The sequence below is a fragment of the Pteropus medius genome, unplaced genomic scaffold (genome assembly GCF_902729225.1).
Source record: "Pteropus medius unplaced genomic scaffold, Ma_sr-lr_union100, whole genome shotgun sequence".
NCBI lineage: Eukaryota > Metazoa > Chordata > Mammalia > Chiroptera > Pteropodidae > Pteropus > Pteropus medius.
In genome coordinates this window covers 13390898-13413721 of record NW_024349799.1, presented here as the reverse complement: position 1 = coordinate 13413721, position 22824 = coordinate 13390898, and the positions used below count along the sequence as shown (strand labels likewise).

The following is a 22824-nucleotide window of genomic DNA, read 5'->3' as shown; positions in this document are numbered from 1 at the left end:
TAAAATATCCTTATGTGAAAGTTTTACTCGGAGGTAAATATATAGGCTTGCCTGCTTACCTGACTGCTTCCTTGCTTGCCTTCCTGCCCTCCCAAATCCCTCTCTTTCTGAACAATTCAGTCCAAAATCTATTAGGTGAGCAAGGTGGGTGTCTACAAGGAAGAGGGTTGAAGGGCAGTGTCAATTGGGTGCAGGTTGTTGAAGTACAAGTGGGGTGAAGTATAAGAGTGTTTGCTTGGGGAGGGGGCATCATGGATACAGGCAATTAATCACTTTGGAGAATATGGGAAAATTGATTCAATAAGTAAATACTGAGGATACTTCACTGTGGGAATCACAAACAGGGAAAGAAAGAAAACTAGACTGGCCCTTAAGAATTAGACTTATCAGTATGAACTCATAGTTTAAAATATATAGAGATAGAAATAAGAATATAGATATGTACACATACATATGTATACACAATACGTATATATGCAATATTATATATTGTATACAACATATATATATGTGTGTGTGTGTGTGTACATATATATATATATATATATATATATATATATATATATCCTTTAGTCTGTGAGTAACACACAAGTGACCATATCTTAGTTTCTAAATAGTACTCTGTTAGAAGATATCAGGATATCAGAATATGCTAGGAGAAATAGCATATTCCAATTCTGGGATATGGAAAGTACAAAACAAGCTTAGAACATCTTTTTAAATTAAATTTATTGGGGTGACCTTGGTTAATAACATCTTATTGCGCCAAAAAAACAAAACAATACTCAAAGAATGATGGGAGAATGTCAAAAAGACATAGAAGGCAACTCAAAGGGGCTAAATCTGAAACAGAGCATTAAAATAAGTAATGATAGTAATGGATTATATAAAATAGAAATCTATGAGTCCACATTGATATAAATAAATAAATGAATAAACAAATGGGAAGTCTAGAAAGTTTTCTTTGCACTTGAATGCTAACCAGTGAATGTAGAAAGAATACTGGAACTAGAAAATCACCATTTGGAAACCATTGCAGTCATAGTTAATTCAGCCAAGAAACATTGTGGATACTAAAATTAGTGGGCATAAATTTAATGAGGAACACAATATTTACATAGTCTCAAATACCTCCCCACAAAATATTTAATTACAAAGTGAAAAACAGTGGAGAAACCTGGCAAATACCACATTAATCAAGTAATCAAATTTATTACCACTAACTAGTAATGGGACAAATTGAAATTGTGTACCTCTTGATAGAGTGCAATAAGAAAAATGTAGCATTGCTTCTGTGATAATTCTACCCCAAAATGCAATACCGGAATCTAATCTTTAGGAAACATCAGACAAATCCTGATGAGGAATAGTCTACACCACCATTGACCTGTAGTCTTCAGAAATGTATGGTATTGAAAGTCAAGAAAAGATCGAGGAACTACTCTGTACCAGATTGAAGGTCGCAACTAAATGCAGTATATGATCTTGGACTGAATTCTATAGCTACAAAGGACATTATTGGGACAGCAGTTGAAACTTGAAAAGATTCTGAGTATTAGGTGATAGTCATGTATCAGTTTTGATTGTTGTATTGTGGTTATATAGGAAAATATCCATGTTTGTAAGAATTAACTTTTAAAGTCTTTGTGGATAATGGGGCATCACATTGGCAACTTTCACCCAGATACCCAGATGGACTGGCGTGGAGGAGTTATTTGTATTATTCTTGCCAAAAAAAAAAAAAAAGGAAATTTATGATGTTGAAAAAATGACTAGAACTCCATTAGAAATCAATGACATCTATGATCTGTACAGGATATTAATATCCGTGCAGTATATTTTCTGACTCTGGCCTACGGGCATGACGACATTAAGTAATCATTATTTAGCAGTGTATTGGACTCAGTATGTTGTCTACTTAACTGTTGCTCCTTGCTCCCATACTTTCTTGCTAACAGAACCACAATTTTGTCGAGATATAGGTATCCGGGTCCTTCCTATCTCTAGGAGGTGAACTTTTATTGATCTAAGCCAATCATGATTTAGGCATGGGCATGTAATATAATTCTAGCTAATAATTCATGAAAGTAGGTCTGCTGGGGTGAGGCGGGGAGGAACTTTTGGGGAAATTTTTTTCCTCACTACTCTGACATTCACAGAATGAAACAGTTATTCTCGATGTCTTCATGTCTATAGCAGTCCCCCCTTATTTGCAGTTTCACTTTCCTCAGTTTCAGTTACCTGCCATTAATCATGGTTCGAAAATATTAAATGGAAAATTCAGAAATAAACAATTCATAAATTTTAAATTGAGCGCCCTTCTGAGTAGTGAGATGAAATCTCATACCATCTTGCTCCATCCTACCTGGGATGTGAATTATATCTTTGCCTAGTGTGTCTGCGCTGTATATGCTACCTGCCTGTTAGTCATTTACTAGCTTGTCATGGCTTGATGATCCAGGATCACCTCAAGCAGATGATCCTCCTTCTGGGTATTATCAGGTCAATAGTAGCTTAATGGTATGTCACAATGTCTACATCGTTCACCTCATCTCACCACGCAGGCATTGTATGATCTCACATTGACACAAGGAGGGTCAATATAGTACAATAACAGATTTTGAGAAAGTGAGAGAGACAGCATTCATGTAACTTTTATTATAGTATTGTTTTAATTGTTCCATTTTATTAATTATTATTAATCTCTTACTGTGCTTAATTTATATATTAAACTTTATCATATGTATGTATGTATGTACAGAAAAAAGTCAGTGTATATGGTTTGGTACTGTCCTCAGTTTCAGATATCCACTGGGGGTCTTGGAACATATCTCATGCAGATAAGGGAAAACTACTGTACATGTGATGTCCTGGAACTGCAGCAGCCATCTTGCAACCATGAGACAAACCCGAAGACAAAAACCAACACACTGAAGTTAACAGAGCAGAAAAATAGAAAAACAACACTATATCCTTGACAATTAACCAACCTAGTAACCCCCCTATCTCCTGCCCATTATATAAGATAAATTTTCCTTATTTAAATAATTTGAGCTAGAGTTTTCTGTTACTTGAAAAGAAATTTTAGTCCACAGATTTTCTTAGCTAGATCTAGTTCCCCTAAGAAAAATACTCTTCTGCCTAGATAAACTAACATTCACCCTGTTTCCACGAACTTGGGTAGAGTTTGAGCTAATGGAAGAAGACAGTGAGCTGGACACTTATTTAGCTCACACATGAAGCTTGACATGAGGTTTCTAGTAACTTAATATTGTTGTGCTGGCTTGAATATAAGCTTTTAACATGACACTTCTCATGATTTGGACTATTTTGCTTGGTAGATTACAAAAAATTCCTCAAAGATTTATATGATACAGTTCATTCTTTAGCATAATACCAATGATATATACTATTGTTTACTTTTTCTCATCCCTTTATGTAGTAGCAAAATTTAAGAGTCATAAATCTTTGGTAACTGCATAATAGATTCTCACTGAATAAGCACATCCCTTCCTTACCCTGCCTCCTCAGCCATATACTATAAGTGCTTAAAAAGACTTAGTATTTCTACCTTATTTTTAATAATCTTCACTTGTTTTATTATATTTTTCCCAATGTTTGACTTACGTGCTTTTGTTATTCTTTTGGTTATGTGCCCATTTTTGGATTTGGAATAATATGGTGGTTAAAAGCTTGAGACTTGGGTTTTCTTTTTTGCTGTGTGATTTTTTTTTCTGTGTGATTTTAAATGTTACATAACTTCTCTGGGCTTCAATTTTCTAATCAATCAAATGGGGATTCAGATAGCACCTACCTCATAGGGTAATTGTGATAACTGAGTGAGAAAATAAATAGAAAGTTCCTTGTATAGCACCCAAGACATCATTTGATAACTTTTATTAAATGATAGGAATGTAATATTAAAGTATCACCTATGTATTATCTTATGTAACTTTCTGTAGAATTTTACTATTATAATTTGTTAAACTAGTTCCCATTTAATAAACTTCAGGAAATAGTAGTGGTTAAGGGTATTTAACTTTGGAGTTGAGCGGAACTGTGTTTGAATCCTATCTCTACCACTTTTCATCAGAATGACCTTGAGGAAGTGACTTAACCCCTCTAGTCTTCATTATCTTCATCTAAATAATGAAAATCATAAACCTACAGTTGATCTTCATTATTTACGGGTTCTGTAGTAGTGAATTTGCCTCTTTGCTAAAATTTCTTTGTAATCTTCAAATTGATACTCACCATGATGTTGTGTATCTTTATGGACATGTGCAGAGCAGCAAAAGATTTGAGTTGCCCAGCTTGCACGTTCCCAGCTGAGGTTGAACAAAACAATGCTTTGCCTTCTTGTTTCGGCTCTCATACTGTAAAACAAGTGTCCTTTTTATGGTCTATTTAGTGCCATGTTCTTTGCAATTTTGTGCTTTCTGTTGGCGACTTCACTATTTAAAATAGCTCCCAAGCATATTGTCAAACTGCTGTCCACTGTTCCTAAGTGCAAGAAGGCTGCTGTTATAGTACCGTTGACCATGAGTTCAATGTTAAGGAATCAACAATACATATTACATATGGTGTCTTTAAACAGAAACACATAAAACAAAGTTATGTATTGATCAGCTGATGAAAATATTATGACAAGAAACTTGCAAGAAGCTAACCCTGTATTTCCCTTAGGAACAAAGGTTTGTTTTTCACTAATTCAGTGTTCAGGACTACGTATGGAATATAACCACTGTAAATAATGAAACTTCACTATATCTCATAAGGTTGTTATAGCAGAGCTTAACTGAACTATTGTGTGCCAGTGTTCAGCATTGTGCCTGGCACATGGGGGTTAGGCCAGTGCAGAGTGGAGTAGGGGTGCAACTCTACATATATTCTTATCAGTTTGATTCTGACACTTATTTAAGTACCACATGGTTCAAAGCAGAGGTATATTTGACTGAAAACCATGAAAATCTAGAAACCGCACAACGAAATTCTCGGGCTAAGCCACTGGATTCCCCTTGAAAAAGCTTCAAATAGACCATTTTCTTGCAAATAACAGTTTACTTTCACAAAAATAGATGACCTAGCTCATGATCAGAATTAGCTTTCTGGAATTGGATGACAATTGCAAATGAATGATCCAGTTCTCTCTTTCACGAACTGATGAGTAGCTCCTATTTTTCCTCAGAATGGGTACTTTCATAGTAAAAATGCCATCTTTTGTTGATTATTACAGTCCACATATGCTTATGAAACATCATAGAATGGGCAAGTGTTTTACAGATGAAATATAACAAATTTTCACAAAAGGTTCTAAAAGGAAACCTCTAATTCTCATTTCAAAGATGCTGACACAAGGCCCAGGAACAAAGTTAAATAGTTAAGTAATAAACCTGAGTAAGACCTGTCTGCTACCACCTGTGCATTGTATCATTGAATTGTTCTCTGTTCTTACTAGGATGAGGAACAGTGGAGCCTAGACATACTTTTCCATTAGAGATTGTACTCGTCTTCCTTCAATTATCCCAAGGCTCCAAGCTTTTTTTCTACCTTATGGCCTTTGTGTATGTCATTTCTCTTCCTGGAATACTCTTACACATCCCTTCTCTAACTCCTACTCATCTTTTGGGTCCTAGCTAAAATGTCACTCAGAGAGGTCATGTCTGACCACTCCTTTCTCCTACCCTAAAACATCCTCTCCTTCAATTCTCTTTCATAACATTCTGTACTTTCCTCCATAGCACTCATCACAATTTGCAATTATTTATCTATTCGTGTACATATTTGTCTGTCTTCTTCATTAGGCTCTCAGCCCTATGCAAGCAGGGACCTCATCTGTTTTATCCTCTACTGTAAATCCAGTGCCTAGCACAGTGCTGCATACATAATAGGCTCTTAAATAAATATTAATTTAAAAATAAACAAATGAATGAAATGTTTATCACGCACTACTCTGGTGAAAAGATAGCTTGGGGTGAAAACAGATATTACTAACAATATTTTAATGATTGATGTTTGTTTTCATCATCCTTTACTCCCCCCCACCTCTACCCTCACCAACAAGTAGCATTTTTCTAGTACATCTAATCTCCTAGTACCAGATCTGGTCTCTATAAATTTGGAGACTGGTTTTTGGAACAGATACATCTACCAGTACTGATTCGATTAGTAGGATTTTAGTCTTAAAATTTCTTGCCGAAAGAAAGTTTGATTTCATATCATTTTGGAATAACTCCAGGCATTCACCATTCAATGTGAATGATTCAATATTATTCTGGAATAACTCCAAGGCATTCATCATTCAGAGGAAAGGACTTTTGTTTTGTTTTGCTAGAACTGAACTTAAGCTTTATCAAAGACACTGCTGCATTTATAGATAATTTTGTGCATTTTAGGTATCTAAGAATGGGTATTGCTTTTGGATGATTATAATATATTCTTTCTACTTGTATTATTATTCTACAAACTTTTTACTATATGTTTTAATTAATAACTTTTTTCCTAATTGTAGAAGCAACCATATTCTTTGTAGAATTTTTGGAAAATGCAGAAAAGCATGAAGGAGAAACAAAAAGTATAAAGAAACAAACAAAAATCACTCAAAATTCCACCACCTGGAGATAATCATTGTTAACATTGTGTTATAATTTTTCTTGGCCCTGTTTCTGTGTGTATATCTTCACAGGCACACACACTCATACGTAATACATATAATGTGTATATTTGTATGTATACACAATATATGTACACAAAAACATAATTTATACATATAATATATAAAATATATGCTTATAATAAATATAAATAATATACACATATATAGTAGTTATTATTTAAGGGGTATGTAAGATACCTTAATTTTCTTTTTGTATATTCTGTTTTTTGTAATCTTCTCAATAGTTTTGTGAAAAAATATTATTGTTCTCATTTTACAGATGAGTAAACGAGGTTCAGAGTAAATTTGTTTGCCTAAGGTCATTAGTAAATGATAGATCTGAGATACAAACCTAGATCCAATTCTAAAGTCTATAATCTCAACTATTATGCTACAGGACTGCCTGTACATTTCCATGTCTTAAATCAAATTGGAACTACCATAGAAGTAATTTTTATTATATTTTCTACAGCAGTTCATTTTGTTTACTAACCTAATTTTAATGGTTTTATAATATATCTTAAGATTATTAAAATAATACATGAATGAATGAAATATCGTCATCACACTACTCTGGTAAAGGATAGACTGGGTAGATGCTCTGAAGTTTGACTTTCTGTCATCTTATTTTCTTAATCTTTTTTTCACATTCTGCATGATTTTCTCTTTTTCTTTTTATGTATTTTCTTTATATGTATTCTTTGCTTTTCAAGTCCCATTTAATGCTTTGGAAGTTATACATACTGTTTTTATTCTAAAAGTGCTTACTTTCAAATTAAAGAAAAACATCTCATTTTCAATATTACAATGAAATAATAGCTCTTGATTTCTCCTATGCAAGATAGGATATTTAGCACACTTTTATTTCCACTTATTCTTTACCTCCCACTCCCTACCCCTCCCAGCCTGGTTTTTGTCCATGTAATCTGGCCTTTTCAACCTTGATTATTCCTCTTGGAAAAAGTAATTTCTTTTCTTACATTATGTATTTTCTTTTAGGAGAATTATTTTTAGATATTTAAATAAGCTTTTTTTTTAATGCATAAGTCTTTTTATGCCATGACTTTCTTCTTTATTCTTGAGCAGTTTCTTCTTTCAGAACAGATAACCTGGGTGGTGTCATTTTTGCCCCCTTTATATCTCAGTACTTATTTCTGAGCCCTTCACAATTGCCTGACAACTTGGCTGAGTATAGAATTCTTAAATTACAAACATCCTCAGAATTCTGTAGGATATACTTTATCGACTTGTATTTACAGAATTGTATAATTCTGAGGCCAGCTTGAGTTTAGTTCCTTTGGAGATAATCTGAGTTTGTTCTTGTTTTGTTTGTTACTTTTCCCTGATTGGATTCTTGAAGGCTTTTTTTCTTTATCCTTGAAACATTGAAATACGCCACCTGGCCAATCTAGATGTTGGTTTCTTTTCATTCATTTTGCCAGCACGTTTAAGTCTGAGGAGATTTAATTATTGCTTCTATTCCTACCTTGTTTCCCCCTTCTGAGATTCCTACTATATTCAATCAATTTATTCAACAAATATTTATTGAGCAACTACTCTGTGATGGGTACTATTTTAGATATTGGGGATATATCATTAAGGAACAGAAATGCTTACATTTTTGTTGATTGGATCTTCTGAATCAACTCTACATATCACCTACTTTTGTTCTGATTTTTCAAGGGGACCTCACCTTTTGAGCTGCAGCATCTTTCATTAGTCCTATGAGTTTTCTTTCTTTTTCCTTCTTTCCTTTTTCTTTCTCTCTTTCTCCCTTTCTCCCTTTCTTCCTTCCTTTCTTTCTTTCTTTTTGAGGTAAAGAGTTGTTTATTTGTATTTGGTTCTTTTAACTCATCTCAATTTCTTAATATTTTTCAGGAATTTCTGATGATAAAATATACTGAAGGTAGAAATAGTAATGCGGCCAGGTCACTTCTCAGGGCACAGAGATGTTGCTGGTTCCACACATGGCAGATGAGGACCAGATATTCTGAGCTCAGCCATGGCTTATGGCACGACAGTCCCTCAAATGAGAGGTCATATGCACCTGCTGTTCCTGGGTGTCAAACTCCTATGTGCAGCCTTCCCAGTGGCAATTTGTCTCATAGATGACTTTAGGCTCTTGCTTGCTTTTATCTTTATCCCCTTCCTCTTTCATCACAGTGGTTCCTTCTGGCTGTTCCTACTGATCCTGAGGCTCAGGGCTGAGGAGGTTCTCATTGGGTTTGATCTTGGAATGCTTGTTGTGCATCAGGTTGCCAGTGCTGCTTTCCACTCATGGGCCTGTTCTGCTATGAGGACTTAGAAGGGCAAGAGCTGACCTGGATGGGGTTCAGAACCATAGGGATCCCAAGAAGAGGCCTCTGTGTTGGAAAAGTTGGGGCAGGATGGATGAGTGGAAGGCTATGTCCAAAGACCAAGCCTAAGCTCTGTTGTCAGCTTAAGATTTGTTGATGCATATGGAGAGACTTGGGTGCAGAAGGGTAGATGAAACTCAAAGCAGGGCTGATTGCACTCACAGATAAGCAACCACAGGAGCCACTTGCTGAAGAGCTGCTATGGGAATTATTGAGAATTGTGACCAAACAGTTGGGAGACATCCTTATCATGGTCTGAAGGTCAAGCCTATGATAGGACAGTGGTGATAGGAACAGTGTATGTTTTTGGCTTGACCTGGCTGACAGCCTGGGGCTGGGGAATCTGGTGCTATCCATGGCATGAAGATATTCCATGTGGATGGCCCCAGCACCGGTGGTGGCAGCTGAGGGAATGATGTTTGCATAAGGGCTGCGTTGGCCAACTAACAGAGCCATCTGATGATAGTATTCTGCTGGACTGACTCCAGCGTGGGGTGCATCTGTGGGGCTCAGCCCCTGGGCTGCGGAGATCATGTTGAGGTACAAGCTGCTATGCAGAAACCGGATGTAGTCCATGTAAGGATTGATGTAGGGATATGGAAGGCTGAAGGGGGACTCAGAAGCTACAGTGGGGTTCTAGTGGGGGTAGATCCTAATGAAGGGCAGGCCTGAATATGTTGGGCTACTGGATAAGGCGGAAGGCACATGTAATGAAGGAATTGGAGATGGATTATAATGGTAACACCCCTTATGATGTCTTGCATAGATTGGCGCAGGAGGATGGAATGCAAGAATAAGGTGAAGAGAGCAGTAGTGAGGCTCCATGTAACCATTCCTGGGGTCCATGGCAAACACAGCCCCAGGGTATGGGACAGAGGGCTCAGCCAGGTGGGGCAGGGACCCATGGACTTCTTCCTTCTTGATCAGTGAGGCCCTCTCATCACTGGATGTTGAAGGCTCCTCACTGATCTTGCTGAGCCCCTGGACACTCTGTGGCTGCATAGTGACCATATTTCTTCTCTCTCTGTGATAGGTGTCAGCGGCAAGCTGATCGAGAAGGGAAGGTTTGATGGTGAGACACCAAGTTGGGAGAATGCACAAGAGGCAGTAATGAGAATGAAATGGAAGGCACCAACTTTATGTGGGGAGTGCAGTTCTATTGGGGGGAATACAGTATTGTGCATACTTCTGCTCCCCTTTCTCGTGCTCCCCTTCTGCTCTCCAGGAGACTGCATGGCTCCACACATAGCAGAGTACAATAGTGTCATTCAGCCACACGTGCATGATATAACAAGTTGAAGTATGTTTATATATTTTAGGCGCCCTACTACACTAATGTAACATTCCAAATCCTATTCCTAGTCGAGACCCTGGACCACAGCCAGATCTTGGAGAGAGACCCTCGCCTTGGACCAACCAGATCTTGGACCAGCTGGGCCTGACACCCACATTCCACCCCTACTGGGTCACAGCGCAGGATCTGGCCTGGAGGGCGCTACCTTGGGCCCACAATCCACTTGCCATTTCTGGAGTGGCTTAGCCCCGTATGGCATCACCCCTAGGATTCTCTTCACCTGCCATTTCTCTGGGTGCTGCTCAGCACACCAGGGGCACTGTGACACAGCAACTTGTACTTGTGCCTGCATCAATGATAGCCCCCATCATTTCACTACCTGTTTCATGGTACGAGCTATCTGTACCTCAGGCATCCTCCGGGAAGGGAGTCTGACCCTCTACATAGGGACTTGGTATGTCTCCCATCTCAGGAGGCTCCACCGGGAGCTCTGCTTCGAACTGGACTCGTCCCAATAGGGGTTGCAGTTGACCGGACAGGGGGCTCGCAGAAAACTGTGTCTGTTGCTCCAGGCAAGCCTCCCATTTCGTCAGCATAGATAGGGGTCTGAGCAATTCCCGTACCAGGAGTCTTCCTTTAAGACTGCAGCTACCCCTCCACGGGTTATGGGATTATGGCCAATGATGGCCTCACTGGCCAGCAGGGCTGCATATATGGCAGCCAGTTGCTTCTCTATCAGAGACTACGCTTCCGTGCTTATCAGAGAATACCGCGCTTCTGTGCTTTTCAGAGAATACCACACTTCCGTGCTTTTCCACATTTGGGACCAGAAGCTTATCTGTACCTTCCAGGACCCATGCTTCTGCCACAAGCCCCGTCCAAACCCTGCATCATCCACCTGCACCATAAGCAGGAATGGGAGGGCTGGATCTATAACACGTAGAGTTTGGGCTTGTGCTACAGCTTGCTTTGTAGCCTTAAAGGTTTCTTCTATCTCGGGGGTCCAATTTCACTGGGAACCCCATCGCACTAGATGGTGCAGGGGTCAAAACCCCAGCAGTCCCAAATAAGTTTGGACCTGCTTCACAGTCTCAGGTCAGGGATATGCCTGTATCTTATCAATCACTGCCTCTCGCATTACTTTTGTCTTACCTGACCAAACAAATCCCAAGAATTTAATAGAGAACCCAGGTCCCTGGACCTTGTCCTTGTTAACTGCCCAACCCCAGTTGGCGAGAGCTTCTTGCAGGTTGGTCACTGCTGCTTCTAGTTCTGTAAGAGAATCAGAGGTTAGTATTATATCATCAATGTAAGGATACAAGTGCACTGCGGGCGGTCGTTTCCACGTGGCTAAATTTTGAGCCACGAGACTATGGCACAGGGTAGGGCTAGAGAAAAAGGCATTTGCCAAGTCTACCACATAGTGGTATTGTCTAAGTTCATGTGACAACTGGCCCATGATGTACCTAACGTTCAGCACAGCAGCATGCAGGGATGGTGTAACTTTATTCAGCTCCCAATAGTCAATTGTCATGCTCCAGGAGCCAACTGGGTGCCCCAGCCAAATCCCTAATCAGGGAGATAATCAGCCAGCCACACCTCACAGGTTGTACCTTTCCCAGAAATAGGAGTGAATTGGTCAGGACGCAGCTGATTCCACAGCACCAGCAGCACTTCATTAGGTTGCCGCTCAGTCTTTCTTGCAGCAACTCCTGCCTCAAGATCAAACCACATTTGCCTATGGCTCACTCTCACAGCCTAACAGGCTGGGCGATACTCTACTCCTGCTTTTCGGCCATGCCTCTGTCTGTGCACTGGCTGGTCTGGGAGTGCAGCAGGCAGTAGGGTGCACACTTGGGTGGAACGCTCCTTGAGTTTCATTTTCATATCCCCCAACCTAGCTATAGCGGACGTCACCTCGTGGATCCACCTATCCACATAAGGGGCCAGCAGTGCTGCCATTGTGCCAAAAGTACCGGCCCGGTCAGAAGTCAAAATCAAGTCCTTTATATAGGTTGTAAATACCTCTTCATTGGGGCTTGTATACTGGGTGCGAAACATCATCTGTCACATGCCCATTTCCCTAATTATCTGGACCAGATCTAAGTACGTGGTCCATTTGCTCACTGTCTCTGGCAGCTCCCCCAGGTCAGCTCACATTGTCTGTGAAGCGGACATGAGCCAGTTAAACAAGAAGTTATTGCCTGCACCCCCACACCCTACACGCCACATTCTGGAGGCTCTGCCTGAGGGACAATATCACCGTTATGGAGGCTAGCTGAGCCATCCCTTCCGGAGATAATTCAATCTCTTCTGCCCCATTGTCCCACAGCCGAAGCAGCCACTCCGGAACTGTTTCCCTGGTTCTCTGCGGTACCTGTTTCGTCAGGTTCCGGAGTTCCGCGGGGGTATATTGGATCAAGGTGGTTTGCTTTTTAACCTGGGGGGCACCGCCAGCTTGCCCCCGGCCCCAGGCCAACGGCTGTTCCACTTCAACCTGCTGCCGTATTGCTGGCCGCACCTGCTGCGGTACCGCCGGTCGGGCTCCCAGACTGGGTCGATGGCAGCAACCTGACAGGACCCTGCAGCATACATTCCACTGCCACCAGCCGCTCTTCCAGTGCTTCTTCCTGGCGCTGTAGCTGCTGTACCCACAGTGCCTGATCCTGAACCTCCAGGCTGGCCTGCCACAGCACGACCAGAAACATCCAGGCCACCGGACCCTCTGCCTCCTGGTGAGCGGTCAGGACATTTGGCTCCAACATCTCCAGGGCTTTCTGGATGTTCTCTGGGCACGGCTTCACTGCATCTCAATCCTCCGGGGGCATCCACGTGGCCAGATATGCAGCCACGGAATACCACTAGGAGGCTGGGGGCCACATGTCCTCCACCTGGGTTTCCTCCACCCAGGGACATCCGGAGTGCTGGGAGTCATACTCATCTCATCCTGCTGGCTACGCCAAGTGTTAGCGCCGAGTTGATGAAGAAGGGAAGGTTTGATGGTGAGACACCCAATTGGAAGAATGCACAAGAGGCAGACATGAGAATGAAATGGCAGGCCCAACTTTATGGTGCTACTGGGGGAAGTACAGTCTGCTGCACAGGGCACATGGTATTGCGTGCAGTTCTTCTGCTCCCCTTTTTGTGCTCCCTTTCTGCTCTCCAGGGGACCATATGGTTCCACAATAGGTCTGTCCAGGACTTTAATTCTCATTGGAAGTGGTGCTGGAGGCCATGGCTTTCTTGCTGACATCTGTTTGAGTGAAGCATTTCACTACAGAATTCTCAACTTTTTTCTTCTCAGTGGTCATGGAACTGTGGGACTGGGCCTCCATGATGCATTCTCCTTACTTCAACTCTCTGCTACCAGGAACACCCGTCCACTACCAGGAACACCTGCCCACTGCCAGCACTGCCTGGGAGCTCAGGGTGCACTTGTATTGACTTGCTGAGCGTCTTGACTGAATGAGTTTTCTTTTTTTGCTCATCTTAACATAGAGGAGAGTCTATGTGTGTCCAGTTTTGATTAATACTTATTTAGAAATTGCAGTGGGTTCTATTAGAGATTGAAATGGGTATGTGTGTATATCCTGACTATCTCTCCATCTTCCTTCACCTAGCCTTCAACTCTGAGTAAGGAGATGCTCGTGGAATTCCATCAGGGTGATAAAGTATTTCACAGAAATGGAATCTTGAACTGGCCCTTCCTTCTAATTGAGCCCTTCTACATTCTAACTAGCAAAAATACCTCAAAGTTTGTGTATATGAAAGTTTTTGCCTCTATGTTTATTCCTTTAATCTTTTCTATATGAATTTAGAATGAGGTGATTTAGAAGCCTGTCCTTACAAAGCCATTTTATTTAAAAAACACAAAATTTTTTTCTCTATGTTAAAAGGATTAGAAAAATGCTCAAGACTTATATTTACTTTGGAAATTTTTCATAAAGGATCACAAACCCCTTGGGAAGCTGCACCGTCTATTAAGAGTCAAGAGAATGGAGGCTAATTATGACATGTAATTTCACTGTGGCTTTGAACAAATTATTTGGACTTCAGGTTCTCTAATCTCAGATCGTCTTACGTCATAGCGTGACAGGGAAGGCACCAGGAAAAAAAGTATGGAAGCTCTTTGAACTGTTCAAAGATAGACACTAAGGAAATTTGAGGACTTTTTGTTATTGTTTGAATGCTATTATAGCTTTGAGCACTTTCAAGCTAACCCAGTGTGTCTGCTTGAAGGATAGCAAATGAGGCCTGGTTGCTAGAAAGCCCGAATATGCAAAGCAGTTCTGAAGTGTAGCAGAGAAGGGACACAGCTTTGAACACTGTCATGTGGCATAAGATCCAAGAGTGGTAATGTGAACTCACTTTTCTGTTAGGTCAAATTATTATGTCAGGCTTATCTGAAATTAGTTGACCTCTCCTCTTCATGGAAATGAAGGCCTTTGGGGTGGGTGAGTCAGCCTTAGTAAACAACTTTCCTGGCCAGCATAGGCAGCAGATGTTGTCTATCTTTGTGAGATGTTTTGAAAATGTGCAAAAAGAAATATACATATGCTTATCTCAGAAGTTAAAATATCTTGATACCCCAGGAAAAACTCTCCATGTTCCACTCCTTTGTATCATTATCTGTCCTGTATTTTATAATTCAATTTATTTATGAAATTCCTAAAAGATTTAGGAATTTTCCCTAATCATGGGGAAAAAATATTGTCTTCACTATGATCTATGACACTGCAGCTGTTTGTACACTATAGAGATAAATGGATCTCTATGTCATTAGTCTCAGATAAGTGACTCTTTAAAGTAATGGACATGAAATGGAGGAATAAGAATTTCTCCCTTCGGTGCAATGTTATGCAAATGCATCACACTTGTAATGTAAAGCAAAACAGAATAGGGCACCTTGATTTGTTCTACAACTGATTAATCACCTGCTAGGTGCCAGATACTGCATTAGGAGCTAGGTATATATCAGTAAACAAGACATAGTTCTTGCCCTCATGCAGCTTCGAATCTAGTGGGGAAGACTAATCAAATATATTAATTGGTATAAGGGGTAGTTGTGCTACTAAAAGAAATACTGAAGGAAATTAAGAGGAGCATGTATGTGGTTTAGAGAGAAAATTGATAACTTATCTTTGGAACTTGTTAAGTTTAGGATACTGACTAAATTCTTGTCATTTCTACTGTGGTGCCTGGGCAGAATGTGTAAGTCCCCCTTCATAATGTTAACCCCATATTTATATTTTATTTTATGAATCAGTCCTATGATATTTCTAACTTTTCAGAATAAAACATTCCTACTCATGCCTGAGTAAGAGTATGGAATAAGAAAAAATTCTACTAAGATCTATGTCGCTGCAGCTGTTTCTGAATTATGGAGATAAATGGTTCTCCATGTCACCAGTCTCAGAAAATAAGTGGCTATTATTTCTTTTTAGTAAAGAACATGAGATGAAGAAAAAAGAATTTGTCCAATGTTGAGCAAATGCACTTTACTGATAGCACACAAGCCGAGGAGAATACAACTATACTACACATATATTGAACATCTACCATGTGGCAGGCACTATGCTAGGCTCTGAGGATAACTGAAAGAATAAGAGACAAGACATGGAGCTTACAGACTAATAAGGAGATGGAAAAAAATTAACCTATGAATAAAATAACTGCAAAGTGTGGCAAGTGCAAAGAAAGAAACAAACAAATACAGGAAATAAGTTCGGGTGACACATTGAGTCTTAGATAGGGAATTTAGGGAAATCTTCCTTTAGTAGGTGACATTTATTTAAGCTGATTTCTGAAGGATGAGGAGTCAGTCAGACCAAGATTAGGGGGTATGGCTGGCCATTGATGAACCATCAAATTGTCTTACGCAGTTTTCGGCCCTGAAAAGTTAAAGTAAACTGAATAGCTCATGTTGGAATATTCAGTAGTAGTAGGTGTTGGGAGTGGTCTGCCCCCAAGGGGACTATTTTGTCATTGGCACTGTTTAAAATTGCCCACACATGGTGATAATAAAAAGTAGACTGACATTTAGTCAGTTTTACTATTATTTTAAATTCTTTACAGACAATGTCCCCGTTGTGGGCTAAATGGTGACCCCCCAAAAGATATGTCCACATCCTAATTCCTGGAATCTGTGAATATAACTTATATGCTAAAAGAATAAACATTACCTTATGTGAAAAGTTGTGATTAAAAATTTTGAGAATGTATATCAGATTATTTTTAAGTAAGCTGAATGCAGATATTAGTCTGAGTAATTAAGTTACTCAGTTCTTAAGGTATGTATTTTAATAGATTTACCTCTGTAGAATTTGATGCTGTATTGAGAAAAATGTTTCTTACATCTGAGTTTGCTTATACCCAAGTAACTTCACCTAAGTTACCTGCCTGACCCATGTAGGCATTTTATAGTGCTGTTTCTATTGTACAAGGGCCTCCAAGCAGCTTGGGTGGGCCCTCTTAAGACTGGACTACAGTCCTGAGCCTGGTCACAAGTTTAGGTTCAGATGCTGACCAGCATTAGGGGCACTGAATTGCACTAACCAAACTCGCAAGTCTGGCAAATGACAAAATTCAAGTGTTTAAAAATATTTACTAATTTAATAAATGACGAGGAACTTATGTGTGCTGATGAGTATATTTTCCTTATAGACAAGTCACTTATAATGGGAGATTATATTCAGAATATAGATATTTGATAACATCAGAGGAATAAGTTCGATGAATGTCTTAATACTAAGCAGGCTGAGATGACCTTTAATGATCCCTTCAACAAGAGTATAATATTCATACCCTCCTGTGAGTCCTTTCCCTTGTGTGTAGGTTAGACTCACATCTAATGAATAGAAGAACAGCAAAAGTGATGAGATGTTGCTTCTGAGATTAGGTTACAAAAGGACTGTGGCTTCATCTCCAGTGCTCCCTCTTGTTTTGTTGCTCACTCTGAGAGAAGACAATTGCTATGTTGTGGGCTGCCCTATCGAAAGGCCTCTGGACAACAGCCAGTGAGAAACTGATGTTCTTGATCCAACACCTCACAAGAAACTGAATCCTTCCAAGAACCACATGAATGAGCTTGGAAACAGATGTCTCCAGCAATCTCATGAGACACCTTGAGGCAGAGGCACCCAGATATGCAGCACCTGGATTCTTGACACTCAGAAACTGTGAGATAATAAATGTTTTAAGGCATGAAGTTTTAGAGTAAATTGTTATACAGTGATAAATAACTAACACAATACCAGTCATATAACTTTTGACATACTGTACTAATTTAAAAACAATAAAAGAATAGGGTGGGAAATAAAATTAATATGTTGTAGTTTTCATAGTTACACTATTTTCTTATAGCTTCTTAGGCATTCTAATTACTCTGACTAGAATTTCTATTAGTGGTTAATTTCATCTAGTTTATCTTGAGTCTTACTAGTTCAGTTCTCAGGAAGTGACCTTTTATTCAACTTCTGGATACATTTAACTATGAACATCAACAAACTGTATATACATATTGACAACTAAATATTTATTGATTCATTTATACATAAATTCTTTTTGTCTACTGGAGACTCAAAAATAAATCCAAAATAGCATATTAATTTCGTTGGTTTTTTGGGGGGATTAATGTTCACAGGAGTCGAATGCTGAATTGATTCATTTTTTAAAAAGCGATAAGGTTTAAAGTCCAACATTTAGAGAAAATAGAGAAGCAAAAATGAATAAAGTGAATATCAACATTGAACTTGCTACTCAGAGAGGACTGCTATTGAGACAGAATGTACTACTGATTTTAGCTGACAGCATTTGCCTATCGTATTTTTTTTTTTAACATTACAAATAAGACTTTTTATGTCACCATTAAAAATCTGAATTTTAAACAAATTCTTGGACTGGTCGCTTTTCCAGAACTACTACCTTCACCATGAAGCTCTATGAATTTTCCTGATTCAAACTTAGGCTTCTTCAGCATTTTTTTTTTTCTTCCTAATAAAGACATCATGGAAGGAGAATCTGAGATCTTGCTCCCTTGCATATGTTCTCAGTTTTGGCTCAAATAAACTCTTATTAAAAAAAAAAAAAAAGATGTTATGGAGTGGATAGACTGGCAAGCCTTTTCTGTCTTTTTCAATCAATTTAGTTAGTTGTAATCAATTTATTGACTACTTTTTTCAAGTCATTTGTGTGTACCTCTTGGGTCATGATTTCCATCATCTTCTTCCAGATTTGGTGAACCTGTCAGTGCTTAGTGTAATAGATTTTCTGAATCTGAATTTTTTTTTTTTAATAAAACTAACAGAATAGATAAAGCAAATAATCACTAGCCTTGACATCAATATGATATTTTCGATCATGGTCTGTCATTGGAACACATTTCGTTATGGGTAAGATCTATGCCGTGAAAGTTAGGCAGTTTTTGCCCTGAACATCCTCAGTAATTAACTTGAATTTCCTAAATGCAACTTCATTCTGCAGATCAACAAGGTTCACTTCAAAAAGACAGCCCTAGAGGCCAACAGATAAAATTTGATTCCTTGAGTTCTAGTGACTAGTGTTTTTCCAACATTTCTTACATTAATCATAGCTGGTACTTTCATATCATACCAAACTTTCACAGAAAATGAAGTGACCACTTTCTTCTTGGCAGCTTTTTTGTTGTCTTTCATAAGGCACTTGTACTTGCAGATCACTGTGGTGCTGCTCAGAGAGCCAAAAGGCTATTTGCCAATTTTTTTTTAATTGAGAAATAACTCTTTTCTTGGTTAAGTCGATAATTGATTTCTCTAAAACTCAGTTTCCTTAATGAAATATCATGTCTGAAAGTTTAGCTTTATTATCTAATATTTAGTAATTTAGCACCATTAATATTTAATATTTAGTACCACTTACTGTTATAAACACTATACTCAACAACTTTATATACATTATCTTATTTAAACTTCACTACACCTTGTGAATTAGGCACTAATATTACTTCCATTTTTCAGATGAGTAAACTAAGGCTTTGAGAGGTTAATGATTTGTCCAAACACGGTGACAAAGCTAAGCAGTTTCAGAATAGAAGTTCCATTCCAGTTCTGTCTGATGACAAAACTTATATCACTCTACTATAGTTTCTCCCTCAAACTTTTTCCCATATCACTTTTCATAAGAGTAAAATGTCATTTTTGAAACTTTGATATTTAGAAAAATCCTCATATTCTAGTTATTAAAAGACTAACCTAATTTACCCATACCTCTGTTCAATTCCTTTGAAAGTTTTTTGAAGTTAGTGTTTCTAGGCAAAAATATTATGATCTAAAAGAAATATACATGAATAAAATTCTTTCCCCACTGAAATAAAACTGTAGATATTACCAGTGATTTGCCTCATTTTGAAATTAGAATAATAATCAGAGAGACAATTTCCATTTATATAAAACTACATAATAGTCTATGGCCATGCCACTCTGAAAGTGCTCAATCTCATCTGATCTTGGAAGCTAAGCAGGGTCCCGCCTGGTTAGTACTTGGATGGGAGACCACCTACAAATGCCAGGTGCTGTAGGAGTTAAAAAAGAAAAAAAATTAAAATAAATAAATAAATAAAACTATATAATACTGTTTCTGATAATAATTTCTATAAAGTTATAGCTAATTGTTACAGTTGAAAAACTGTATACAAAAGCTAAATTTCCCGCTATTATATAGTTTTATTATAATGAAATAAAAGAGTAATCTGGGAAGAAAAGGCAGCAATATGATCATGGAATTTTGCCCATTCTCCATATTTTAGAGAGGAGAAAACTGAGGTGTAAATAGTTAAATATTTCTGTATCTCTTAACTCATCATAGTACACAAGTATAAGATTAAAAGTGTGTGAAAAGTGATTTTCACTTGATAATTAATACAGTCTTGCAAATATATTTAACCAAGTTCTAAAACTGTATCAATAAGAGAAATAGATTTTAAAAATCCCAAGTAACAAAAAGCTTAATATGTGGTACACAAAAAGTGCCTAATATTTGTGAATGAACAAATGAATAAAAAGATTTCATTGCTTTTATTTTTCAAGTTCCCGCATGATCCTTGAATTCACATTTTATATCCAATCATAATGTATACATAATGTATAATTTACTTTGCTTTTTGCACTTGAGTTATACTGTCAACAATTTTTCATGTTGTTATAATATATGACCATAACCTTTTAAAGTACATATTGAAGTTACAACACTTCTGAGTCAGATTCCCAAATGACTATTAACAGGGGTAAATCAGGTTTTGGAGGGCCCTCATTAAGGAAAAAATTACAAAAATATGTTACTTTAAAAAATGTACACCATAATGAAAAAATATCTAAGTCTTCCAAAAGACCATTTCTAGGGTCCCTCCTGAGCCTGGGAGGGACCTGTGCATTGTGGGCCCAGAAACTTCATTACTTTCACAGAACATCTGCTTCTGTTGATAATCAAACATCATTATGGTATAGCTTAAATTTTTTTAGAAGTTTACTAGAATTTTAGAAAAGTATATCACCCTTCGATAGTGTTAGAAATTCTTTCTATCCAGTTGACCTGGAATCTTTTTCAGGTCCCACTATCAACTTGGTGGCTTTTAAATCATAAGCAATCCTCTTAATTTCTTCAGGCCTCAAATTCTTCATCTGTTGAATGAGCTTAATATCTATTTTAAAGAATTACAAATGAAAATAAAGATAAAATACTTGGTACAGCTTCTGACAAATAGTAAATGCTCAATAAATATTAGTTATTATGATTATAGCAATAGTTAAAACATTAATCTACTATATATGGGAACCACCTATCTCTCCATTACAACTTTCCACACTGACTGTAGATAAAATACGGTGTAAAATGAATTTCAAAGGGTTGTGCAGATTCAATTTTTATTATTTTAATTTTTAAAAATATTATTATGAAAATAGCTACATAGTAGAACATTTGAAAAATAGAGAAAAGAAAAAAAAGCACCCACAACTGAAAGAAAAGATACACATTCTACTGCTGTATTTCCATACTTATTTAAAAATTCATATTTTTACAAGGTTATGATAAAATAGCATTTTTTCTTACATTATATCATAAGCCTTTCTCCACACTACTACATAATATTAATGAAACATTCATAATAACTAGAGCATTTGAGAGCAAAGCTTAGTTTCCTAAACTTCATACAACTATATGTGAAGAAACTAAGGCAGGCCGAGGTGTGATAATCAGAAACTCAGAGTGAGTGCTTTTGATTTGCCTGAAACCAGAATGTAGAAAATGTAGAGACGTTAGAACTCAGGAATTCTTGCCTTCCAACTAAATGTACAAATCAGCAAAAGAATATAAAGCATTATCAATATAAACCTAATGCTATATACACTTTTATTTCTTCTTTAAGAGGTGGACAGTAGTGGAATACCATTCAATGGCAAAGACTTATTTGCCACAATGTATTATTATTGGGGTTTTAGTTCTCAAAACTGGGTAAACATACTCTACCTCAAGAGACTTTTCTTTAAAATTTAGCAAGGCAATACAAATCCTCAACATATAGAACAGGCCACAGTCTGGTCATGGTTGTCTGGATTCAGTGACATTTGCTGTTGGAAATAGGTTCTTACCTTTCAATTATGCTATTGTGTTGACATTCAATGATTTCCGAGCACAAACACTTCCTTTTAAGCTGCTTTGTTCCTTTAACGTTGTCCTGCTGGAGAAATTCAAACCACATTTTAAAAATTATAAACTATAACATATATTGAGTAAATAATTTATGTATATTCTGAATGAATGGATTAAAAAAATATGGTCTATACATACCACGGAATATTATTCAGCCTTAAACAGGAAGGAAATTCTGATACATAAAACAACATGGATGAACCTGGAAGACATTATTTTAAGTGAAATAAGCCAGACACAAAAAGACAAATATTGTATTATTCTACTTGTATGAGTTATCAAAGAAATTGAAAATACAATAGTTTACACCAGAGGACCAGAGGGAGGAGGGTAAGGAGTTATTGTTTAATGGGCACAGAGTTTCAGTTTGGGATGATGAGAAACTTCCAGAGATGAACAGTGGTGATGGTTGCATAATATGAATGCACCTGATGCTACTGAACTGTATACTTAAAAGTGGTTAAAATGGTAAATTTCATGCATTTTTTGTAAAGAAAATTCCCCCAATATACCATGCACTAAAAAGTGTATTATGCATGTATATTCAGTTTAAGAAATAATTATAAATATATTTTTATAAATATTTTTATAATTTAAATATATAAATATTTTCTTTTTATTATATATACATATATATATATATAAAATCGTCACCTAGGTCAAAAAACGTTATCAGAAGGTACCCCTGTGCCCCTCCCCATCACAACCCTTTTCTTCCACAGTAACCACTATCCTGGCTCTAACATTTGCTTTTAAAAATCTAGCTGTGATGTGATAATGCAGGATAAGTTAAATCAACACTACAAAATGCACCAGAGTATTTCTTTAAATTCCGA

General features: G+C 37.7%; 1 long non-coding RNA gene and 2 pseudogenes across 1 annotated transcript; 1 reads left to right on the top strand and 2 right to left on the bottom strand.

The window, feature by feature from the left end:
- Positions 1 to 6599: 6599 nt before the first annotated feature.
- LOC120621182 (transcriptional activator GLI3-like) lies at positions 6600 to 13641 on the bottom strand (annotated as a pseudogene).
- A 6102-nt stretch (positions 13642 to 19743) lies between these two features.
- On the top strand, positions 19744 to 19862 carry LOC120621301 (uncharacterized; annotated as a pseudogene).
- Positions 19863 to 20340: 478 nt separating this feature from the next.
- Positions 20341 to 22166, bottom strand: LOC120621003 (uncharacterized). Its single transcript, XR_005658058.1, has 3 exons — positions 22127 to 22166; positions 21928 to 22016; positions 20341 to 20978 (listed from the first exon to the last, which is right to left on the bottom strand). It is a non-coding gene; the product is annotated as an uncharacterized LOC120621003 (long non-coding RNA).
- Between the last annotated feature and the right edge of the window lie 658 nt (positions 22167 to 22824).